Source organism: Mytilus edulis, chromosome 12 (assembly GCF_963676685.1).
Source record: "Mytilus edulis chromosome 12, xbMytEdul2.2, whole genome shotgun sequence".
Taxonomy (NCBI): domain Eukaryota; kingdom Metazoa; phylum Mollusca; class Bivalvia; order Mytilida; family Mytilidae; genus Mytilus; species Mytilus edulis.
In genome coordinates, this window is record NC_092355.1 from 73633294 (window position 1) to 73645361 (window position 12068).

Here is a 12068-nt window from a genome sequence, read left to right on the forward strand (position 1 = left end):
TGCAGACTTAACCATGCAATGTGAAACCTGGCCTTTTTTTTTATCATGAATAAAGATGTGAGAATTTGAATCTGATAAGAAATTTAACATATTTTATGTTCAATGTATCATCAAAATATTTTTAAGCCAAGTTTCAGATTAAGCAAAAGTTGAGGTTACTTATTTCAAAATTTCAAAGTTGTACTAGATTAATAAAATTTACACAAAGTATTAAAAAAGCATTGCAGAACAAATTTCACGAACCTCAAATTTTACTTGGTGCCATCTAATGTGACAAAACAGTGAAATACAGCATACGTACGTACGTACACACGTACATACATACATACATACATACATACATACATACATACATACATACATACATACATACATACATACATACATACATACATACATACATACATACATACATACATACATACATACATACATACATACATACATACATACATACATACATACATACATACATACATACATACATACATACATACATACATACATACATACATACATACATACATACATACATACATACATACATACATACATACATACATACATACATACATACATACATACATACATACATACATACATACATACATACATACATACATACATACATACATACATACATACATACATACATACATACATACACACACACACACACACACACACACACACATACATACATACACACATACATACATACATACATACATACATACATAGTAGACAATAAATTTTCTTACCTTTTGTTGCAACCTTCACGACACTTTCTTCATGATTAGTCTCAAAACAAAGTAAGCACGTTTGAAGCACGTTTGTTAACATAATACAAACTTAACATGTTTGTACAAAGCACGTGCCGACAAAATAAAATGAAATTCTCAATAATACTCATAAAAACATTGTAACTTTTTATTTCATTTGGTTTGTTTTATTATCCTATACTAGACCCCCTATATTCCATTTGATTTGTTTTATTGTCCTATACAAGAATATGTATGGTTTAGGGGTGGGGATCTCTACCGTTTACAAGTTCTCATAGAGAAGGGGGTGGGGTTGACCCCTGGAGACTCCCTCTGTATTTCATTTGTTTTGTGTTATTGTCCTATACAAGAATATATATGGTTTAGGGGTGGTGATCTTAACCGTTAACAGTTTAGGGGTTGGGATCTCTACCGTTTACAAGTTCTCATAGAGAAGGGGTTGGGGTTGACCCCTGGAGACTCCCTCTGTATTTCATTTGTTTTGTGTTATTGTCCTATACAAGAATATATATGGTTTAGGGGTGGGGATCTTAACCGTTAACAAGTTTCCAAACAAGAGGGGGTGGGGTTGACCCCTAGGGACTTCCCTTTTAATTCATTCCATTTGTGGTATTGTCCCCTACAAGAATATATATGGTTTAGGGGTGGGGATCTGGACCGTTTACAAGTTCTCAAATTGAATAGGGTGGGGGTGACCCCCAGGTACTTCTCTTTTATTTCATTTGATGTGTTTTATTGTACCCTACAAGAATATATATGGTTTAGGGGTGGGGATCTGGACCGTTTACAAGATAATAGCATATTCTCAAAGTGAATGGGGTGGGGTGACCCCCAGGGACCTCCCTTAAATTTTGTTTGATTTGTTTTATCGTCCCATTAAAGAATATATATGGTTTAGGGGTGGGGATCTGGACCGTTTACAAGATAATAGCATATTCTCAAATTGCAGGGGGTGGGCATGACCCCCCAGAGACTCACCCTATATTTCATGTTATTTGTTTTATTGTCCTATGATCATTTCTGAAGATTGTGTGTGTTTATCATTTACAGTTTTCAAGTTATATTCATTTGAAAATTTTAAAAAATAAAATCCTATAGGGTTCTATAATAAACCCCTCCCTTCTTTCTGCCCCCTAAAATACCCCTTAATAGACCCAAATACACAAACGAAAGATTGATGGCTCACCTAGACATATTAGTCTAACATTCTATGAAACCCTAAGTAAATCTGACAAGCGGTTTTGGAGAAACGCTGCGGACAAGTTCATTTTTAAAAGTGGCGGAAGAAAAAGAAGAAAAAGAAGAAGAAGAATAATAAAAATAATAAGAACTGAGCAAAAACAATAAGTCTCCAAACTTTGTTTGGGAGACTTAAAAATATCAAATATCAAGTAAGTTTCTTAAAACACTGCCCATAATAAACTAGAACAGTCAAATAAAATTCAATTGTTTTTTGTTATTCTGTATGTGCCTGTCCGCAGCGATGATCTATAACGTAGTGGATGTAGTTAGAAGTTGTGTACCCTTTTTGTTTTTACTTCATTGTTGTAGTTGGCTGTGGATTTTTTCTTTTGAAATGTTTCACATTTTATCATACCAAGGCTATTTATAGATGATTAAGTGGTATGGGTTTTGCTCATTGTTGAAGGCTGTTGGATGACCTGCAATTGTTTATAACTTTGTCCTATGGTCTAGGAATAATGGTATTATTGTTAATCATACCACATCTAATAATTTTTATGTATGGTACGGATTTTGCTCATTGTTGAAGGCTGTTGGACAACCTGTAATTGTTTATATCTGTGTTCTTTGGTCTAGGGATACTTGTATTATTGAATTGTTAATCATAACATGACCTTTCATGAACATTTTCTTTGTAAAATATATGTTGTATAATTTCAAGCTATTGGTTAACAGTAAGAAGTTGCACAGCAGAAACAAAAATTGCTAACATTCTACCAATCAACCATGTCAACATTATCAAGCTGTTTATCAAATATAATATCATACCCTTATATTGCTGTACATGATTTCAAGAAGATTTCCATAAAAGCTAAGAAAAAGAAATTTTCATTGTACAATGAGTCCAGGGGTGTGGAAATGCTATGCCCGACTCGCCCGACTCGTACATTTGAACACTCGGACAAGTAATTATTTGTTTCTGGGTTGCCCTTGGACAAGTAAAAAATTATAAAAGACAAAGTTCAAATCCAAGAAAAATATAGAATAAATTCAAAATGTATAAAGATGTTTAATTTGTGTAAAAGAAATCAATGGTCAGCGATTAACAAAATAGATAAAAATAAGTATGCAAACCAGAGTCGCCGTAACATTGCATTGGTTTTCTCCATTAACCCGTGACTGTTGATTAGGTTTCATCAATCATGAGTGGAAGTGTCATTTTATATGACTTTGTATCGAGATTCAGATTGATACTTAAAACAGCGGACAAAGAGAGTAATGAGTAGAGTAAATAATGAAAAAAGCAAACGCAAATGGAGGATAATGAATTCTAAAAAAGATATGAAAGTGAGAGTTTCAGACATCGTGACTATCAGATTGCACCTGGCAATCTAGGATGGAAATTTAGAAAATAAAATTATTTTTTTGTCTTTATATTTATAGATCAAAGGTCAACAATATTTGTTGTCAGAGTGGAAAATAGAAGGGAAGCTTTAATTGCCCATTAAGACAATTATAAAAAAAAACAAGTGTACACTTACAATGTCAGTTGAGAGAAACACAAAAAAAAACAATAGTTTATCCATAATTTAATTTCCATTTCTTCACTCACTTTCCTCTAAATTAGTATATCATTATATGTACCTGGCAGGCCTCTACATTAACATTTTTTCTAACTTGTCCCTTCGGACAAGTGGCAAGAAAATCAGCTTGTCCGAACTCTTAACTCACTTGTCCGAATTCATAATTGAAAATCTAACATATTGATGATTTATGCAATAATGACACTTGGGGTTTGATTGTACCTAATAAAAGGAGCATTTTGTAATGTTATATGAATACCGCATCAAAATACATTGCATTATTTCAGAATGAAAGTTTTTTTGCAAGACTGTTCTCTGACTCAATGTCACTATCATTTGTCAATCATTAAATCATCATTTCTTCCCAAACCACTACGTTCCCCTATGGACCTATTCATTCTTTAGTAGTGGTATGGGTTAAACCAAGGACGTAAATACACCTGGCCACCTTGAACATGTATATGAGTAAACCTTTTTAATTTATTGATGATGTCAAAACAAGCTTTTACAATTTATTTTGATTTGTATATACATTGATATATATGATCATGAAGTACATACACATTTCACTAAAAAAAAATCTGCCTTTTTAGATTTTTTTTTTTTTTTTTTCATCTTAACTATTTATATCATAGATCTTATCAAATAAAACCTTTTTTAATGTATTGTTATGCATAAAAGCAAAATCAAATGAAACATACTTCAATTTAATATTTTAAAGTTTAGGTAAAACTCCATATGGAGGTGCTCCTAATTCAAGGAAGCTTATACTAAGAAGATACATTAACATTGGTTTCTTTCCCCTTATTTATATCCCCTGGTCAATGGCTGCCAGCATGTTCAATAGTCCAAATCAGAGACATATTATACAAGTTTTATATGTCTCTGGTTCAATCAATGAATAATTATTTCATTAAGTATGATCAATAAAACAATCATTCATATTTTTGGGACTGTATCAGTCTTGAATTTGATCCATTTTTATCTGACCTTGATTTTTCACTTGTCCCATCGGACAAGTAGTATGGTGAATCTACTTGCCCGACACCTGTGTCCACTTGTCCCGGACAATCGGACAAGCGTTAATGTCGAGCTCTGCCTGGCTACAATTCTTATTCAAAAACTGCTGCAAAAATGACCTATACATGTCATTTCATTGGTTGGTTTGCCGAAAGGTTTCTGTCCCATAGATGTTAATTATATCTAAACCTACTTTCCTAAATACATTTAAACAAATGGATTTCATTTGCTTGTGATGCAAAACAGTGCTAAGAATTATAAATTAGCTAGCAATGAAATACCTCAATATTTATTGGGATTATCAGGGCAAGTAATTTGTTTTCCGGACAAGTGAAATTTACAGTTTTACTTGCCCGGGGACAAGTGCCCACAGCAAATATTTCCACACCCCTGTGAGTGATGTATTATTTCAAACTATCAACCAACAGGAAGTGGCTGTTTGGCAGATGCTAAAACAGGAAGTGGCTGTATGACAGATGCTAAAACAGGAAGTGGCTGTATGATAGATGTGACAACAGGAAGTGGCTGCATGACAGATGTGAAAACAGGAAATTGCTGTATGACAGATGTGAAAACAGGTAGTGGCTGTATGGCAGATGTGAAAACAGGAAGTGGCTGTATGACAGATGTGATAACTTCTTACTCTGTAACGATTTACCTCATTTTGGAAATGCAGCAAATATTAATTTTCAAGTCTTGGGTTGAACTTTCCAGGGTTCAAACCCACCACCTCACACACTTAAGTTGAACACAATACCACAACACCTTGAAGATCAATGAGGTGGTTTTTATGAATTGATTTGTCTTTAAAAAAATATATTATACAATACATAATAATAAGATAAATACTTATGTACCTCTGAGGTCAGTCTTTTTTATAAGTAAGGTTGTGCCGTCATCTAAAACATCTGTGAAAAATAATTATAAATCTGATTACTTGTTAAGCCTGATATATACTTTATTTGTACTTGTTATGAATGTTTCTTATAATCATATCAATGTGTGTGTTGCGTGAACCATCGACATTTGTATGATATTGTATTAAAACGGATTTTTGAGGTAGGTTATGTTTTATTTTCTATTCTATTGCATTATTTACAGGTTTACTGATTTTAGCAAGTCAACATGGTGGCTCCTTAGTTATGAAATGTCATCTTTGGATTTGACGTAAGCTTACGTGAAAAACATGTTAATAAAAAAGGGTAAATGTTGGGTTTGAGAATTGAAAGAATTAAACAGATTTTTTCAAGTGGTTATTCACGAAAGTATCCATGCAAGCTACAAATTTATTAGAATGTTTGAGCTTTATCTAACAGGGAGTAAAAAAGAACAGCCCCACACACAGCATACCCAACCAGGCTTGAGTTATTTTATGACCGTATTTGTCCTATTAGAATCAAAAGAATTCATCGAAGTCATAGATTGTTTGAAATTTACACAATCTATGGCTTCCATGAATTATTTCTTAGTTATTTCATTAAGATGAATAATCCTAAATTTTATGGCCAGATTCATGAAAATGTAGACCTTGTCATATGAGGTTATTTTTTAATTGTTGACTATATATTGACCTGTACACATCTCCTATATATTGAACTGTACACATCTATATATTGACCTTTACACATCTCCTATATATTGACCTGTACATATCTCCTATATATATGTATATTGACCTGTACACATCTCCTATATATTGACCTGTACACATCTTCTATATATTGGCCTGTATGCATCGCCTATATATTGACCTGTACATATCTCCTATATATTGACCTTTACACATCTCCTATATATATTGGCCTGTATGCATCGCCTATATATTGACCTGTACATATCTCCTATATATTGACCTGTACACATCTCTTATATATTGGCCTGTATGCATCGCCTATATATTGACCTGTACGTATCTCCTATATATTGACCTGTACACATCTCCTATATATTGACCTTTACACTTCTCATAATATTGACCTTTTACATATGTCCTATATATTGACCTTTACACTTCTCATAATATTTACCTTTTACATATCTCCTATACATTGACCTTTACACATCTATATATTGACCTGTACAGATCTCCTACATATTGACCTCTACACATCTCCATTCTTGCTTTGTTGGGTTGCTGTCTCATTGACATATATCTCACTTTATTTTTCTTTAGCACCAAGTTTAATGCTTCAGCTCAACCAATCTATTTTGAAGACAAATACTGTAATGATGAAAGGCTGTAATGATGTCATTTGTCTTGTTTACTATAAAAAAAACATTGCTGTTATGATATTTTGAATGTAACAAGAGTGCACACACTGTAATGTCTCGCCTTCTTTACTAATCATTGATATTATGTTGATAGTCCTAATAATAAAGCTTTATTACAACTGTCACATAAACTTAACATAAACCAAAAAACTAAACATTGACCTTTGAAGCATGAAAATGAGGTCAAGGTCAGATGAACCATGCCAGGTAGGCATGTACAGCAAACAATTCTTCCATACAACAAATAAAATTGACTTGCTGCTTATAGTTCAAGAAAAACAGACCAAAACACAAAAGCTTAACACTGAGCAATGAACCGTAAAAAATGAGGTCAAGGTAAAAAAAAACCTGCGCGACTGACAGGTAGGTCATAAAATATTTCCATACACAAAATATAGTTGACCTATTGCATATAGTATTAGAAAAAAAGGCCAAAACTCAAAAACTTAACTTTGACCACTGAACCATGAAAATGAGGTCAAGGTCATATGACACCTGCAAGGTAGACCTGTACACCTTACAACCATTCCATACACAAAATATAGAAGACCTATTGCATACAGTATAAGAAAAACAGACCAAAACACAAAAACTTAACTATAACCACTGAACATTGAAAATGAGGTCAAGGTCAGATGACACCTGCCAGTTGGACATGTACACCTTACAGTGCTTCCATACACCAAATATACTAGACCTGTTGCTTATAGTATCTCAGATATGGACTTGACCACCAAAACTTAACCTTGTTCACTGATCCATGAAATGAGGTCGAGGTCAAGTGAAAACTGTCTGACGGGCAAAAGGACCTTGCAAGGTACGCACATACCAATTATAGTTATCCTATTACTTATAATAAGAGAGAATTTAACATTACAAAAAATCTTAACTTTTTTTTCAAGTAGTCACTGAACCATGAAAATGAGGTCAAGGACATTGGACATGTGACTGACGGAAACTTTGTATAATGAGGCATTCATATACAAAGTATGAAGCATCCAGGTCTCCCACCTTCTAAAATATAAAGCTTTTAAGAAGTGAGCTAACACCGCCGCCGGCGCCGTAGCCGCTGTAGCCGCCGCCGGATCACTATCCCTATGTCGAACTTTCTGCGACAAAAGTCGCAGGCTCGACAAAAACTATATGTTGATTATCTCCCCTTATAGAGTTTGAATATTTTACATTTGAAACAAATTTCAATAGTAATTGATCATATATAGTTCACATATAATGTACACTAACCTATAATAACAACTTGACTGTACAAGGATCACATTGACTAGACATGTTAAGGATCTAATAAATACAAATAATAGATGTTCAAAATAAAAACATGGCTAAACAAGAATGTGTCCATAGTACACGGCTGTCCCACTCGCACTATCATTTTCTATGTTCAGTGGACCGTGAAAATTGGGGTTAAACCTTTTATTTGGAATTAAAATTAGAAAAATCATATTATAGGGAACATGTGTACTAAGTTTCAAGTTGGAGTAACTTTAACTTCATCAAAAACTACCTTGACCAAAAACTTTAACCTGAACTTCGCACTATCATTTTCTATGTTCAGTGGACACGAAATTGGGGTCAAAACTATAATTTGGCATTAAAATTAGAAAGATCATATCATGGGGAACATGTGTACTAAGTTTCAAGTTGATTGGACTTCAACTTCTTCAAAAACTACCTTGACCAAAAACTTTAACCTGAAGCGAACGGACGCACAGACGGACGGACGAACGAACGAACGGAGGCACAGACCAGAAAACATAATGCCCCTCTACTATCGTAGGTGGGGCATAAAAAGAAAAAAGACAAACAACAGTACACAAAATACAAAATTAAAGACTAAGTAGGAAACCCATCAAAAGTTAGGGGTTATCTCAGGTGCTCCACATGGCACTTGTGTTGCTCATTAATAAGTACAAAGTTTTCATTGGTTGACTACAATGTTGACCTCTTTCATTGAATGGTTGCTGTCTCATTGACATTAACATCCAATCTGTCATTCCTACACCACAAGTGACTTCTTAAAAATTCTTACTCTTTAAGCAACTCACATTGTAATGATTGTAAGGTTTTGTTTAGTTTTGACTAGCAAATGCACTTCATTTTGTATAAATTATGTCATGTTATTTTTTGTTTCCAATTTATTTAACGAAAGTAGATGAGTGCAAAATGTTAATCCTGTTTAAAAAGAATTAAAAATCAAAGTGATGAAAATCACTCATGGAAAGATTTGAAGAGCGAAGAGTAGCTTGAATAATTCCAAATCATGTTTTGATATGGTGCGGACAAAAAAGAACAGAAATAAGCGCTGGTGTAATGCTACTTAGAATTCACGTTAGTTCTTGATTATCTCCCCTTTAAGAATGTTATCATTTACAATTGAAATATATTTCTGAATTTCATTAAATAAAATATATAACCAAACGTTCCAAAACAATTTGACTATAATGTTCACTTACCTTTACTTAGTAATAAATTGACTGGACTTGAATCAAATAAAAATGGACAGTAGATCTTTAAACTGAAAATATAAAATAGTTCAATTTCAGTTTCAGATAAATATCGGTTGAACCATTTCTGAACATGTATATACTTTTTTAGCTTGTGACAAGTAACTTGTTGTGTGGATTGCGTGGTTAACTTTTTTGTCCTACTTAAACATGTTAAAAAAAAACTTTATACAATAAATAATTGTACCAGGATGCTGCTACGAAGGAAGTAGAAATAGAATGGAAGTATGAACACATGTTCAAGACCAAGAAGAATGTTAAATAACCTGAAATCCTATGAAATTTGTGTGATTGAGACTGAATTCACTTTAATTTCATTTTTTTAAAAAGGAGCTCGATTAACGTTAATTTCATGTGAAAAGTTCACGTGAATTTCATGTATAAGCTCGTTTGAGGTGAATTTCACGTGATATTTACGTGAACAAAATTTGCCTGTGTACACGGCCGTTTTTCTCCTTCTTTGTTATATTAAAGGTTATTCATGTTATTAATTGTCTACATGATGTACTAAATGTACGATGATTTTCACAAACAGTTTTTATATTTTAAAAAAATATATATATATAGGCGTAAAAAATAATTTTCACATGTGCAGATATATTAATTAAATAAAAAAAGTAAAATAAGTAACAAGTTAGTTCCTGAGTCCCCATGGAAGGATAAAATCAATAGAATAGAGCTGTTAACTCATATACCCTCATTTTCCAACTTGGCAGTCCAAATTTCCCCGACCATCATCACGAATGGCCTCTATTATGACAAGACCTACCTATATATATATATGTTGTGTACAAGTTATCATTTTGTACAAATTGTAATTTGTACAAAAATATTGTACAAATTATAACTTGTTTAAAGAAAGATTTGATTGTTTTCATGGAATTTTTGAAATAACGAATAAGTGGCAACATATCTTTTGAGATCCTTTTCACGATCATCAAAATGCTATGCACGATCTTTCACGATACAAAATATCAAATTTTACAACTATAATCGTTTTTGCAAACTTTCTAAATAAAACAAAAATCCTCAAAATAACGATAAGAACTAATCAAGCAGTACTATTGAATGATCTCTTTTTTTTTTTTTAAAGAAAAAGTAGTTTATGTATTAAAAATTTGTATAAAAATCCTATTTGTTTACTTTTTTCTCTCAAAAATTTCGAAGATCAATCTGCCTTTTGTAGTTGTGAAAAAACGGTGTATTTTGTTAATTAAGTTTAGTGTGTGGTCAGTTAATTACAATTCTATCGTGTGAATCAATGCATTTTTCACCAAAATTCATATTTAAAACTGTTGTACAAGTTATAAGTGAATTTTGGTCAAATTTTGTACAAATTGTAATTTGTACAGGCACGTTTTGTACAAATTATAATTTGTACGAAGTCAAAATACAAATTATAATTTGTACAATATTTTTGTACAAATTATAATTTGTACAAAATGATAACTTGTACACAACATATATATATTGTATTTATTGTTAACTTGTTGTCATCCTGAACATGCATGCCTATAATGGTTTACTTTTATCAATTGTTATTTGGATAGAGAGTTGTCTCATTGGCACTCACACCACATCTTCCTATATCTATGAACTATTTGCCACTAGACGTTTAGCAACCAAAAATCAATCAATGTATTTAAGTACTTGCCCTTGCTGTCCATCATCAGGTTTCAAAAACGGTCATGTTGTTTTCTTAAATTTGAATACGATATTTTGTCAATTTACAAAGGTAAAAAGGAAGCAACGTGGTATTTTTCAGCCAAATAAAATATAAGACATATGCAACTTATCAATAACTTTTACCATAGATTAAAAAAAATCATATCTGTATACACCCCCACCCCCCCAAAAAAAACCTATACAAAACAACTTAAAGATATGATAAATAATAGTTTATTAAATAACTTATTAGATAAATTACAAATCGGTTTAAGGTTTCCAGGAAAGAATCTTCGGATTTTTTTTAATTTGCATATATTTCATACAAAAAGTTATCTCATCTGAATCGAATAATAAGACACGCCTGTTTTACTCTTTGAAATAATCCTTTCCAAAACCCAAGGAAGTATAGGAATACATCAGATCTGTTTGTTTCCCAGTTTAATTTTTTTTTTACATTTGTCATGTTGGGATCTTTTAAAACGGACTAGGCGGTTTGTGCTTTACTCATTGTTGAACGCAAGACGATAAATGCTTACATTATATATTCATTTGCACTTTGATGGATATTTATCTCGTTGGCATACAAAGTACATTTTCCTGTTTGATGTTTTAATATTAGCGAAATAAAAGTCGACCATTTATCGCGCTATTGGCAGGAGGCGGGTCCTTGTGCTAGGGATGGTAGACAGGGCATAGTTTGATTTTGTATGACAAATTTACACTTACCCTCAAGACAACAGACAAAGACATTGCTCATATTGTAAAAAATAAAAACGGAATATGCATTCGTAAGCAAATTATAGATGTACAACATGTATTTTCTGATGAAGATTGAGAAATAATCTTGTGAAGGTCAAGTTGTGATTTGGATTGGTATCAATGTAGCATGTTGTGCCTCTAAATGTCAGTTTCACACAAGATGTAGTTTTAGTGTTAAGAATTTTTTCCTGAAACTAGAAATGTAAATAAGACAAAAATAGACTGAAAGGTGGTAGCTAGCGTAGACAGTAAATGAGGATTGTCTCGGTCGCCACATATAGCAG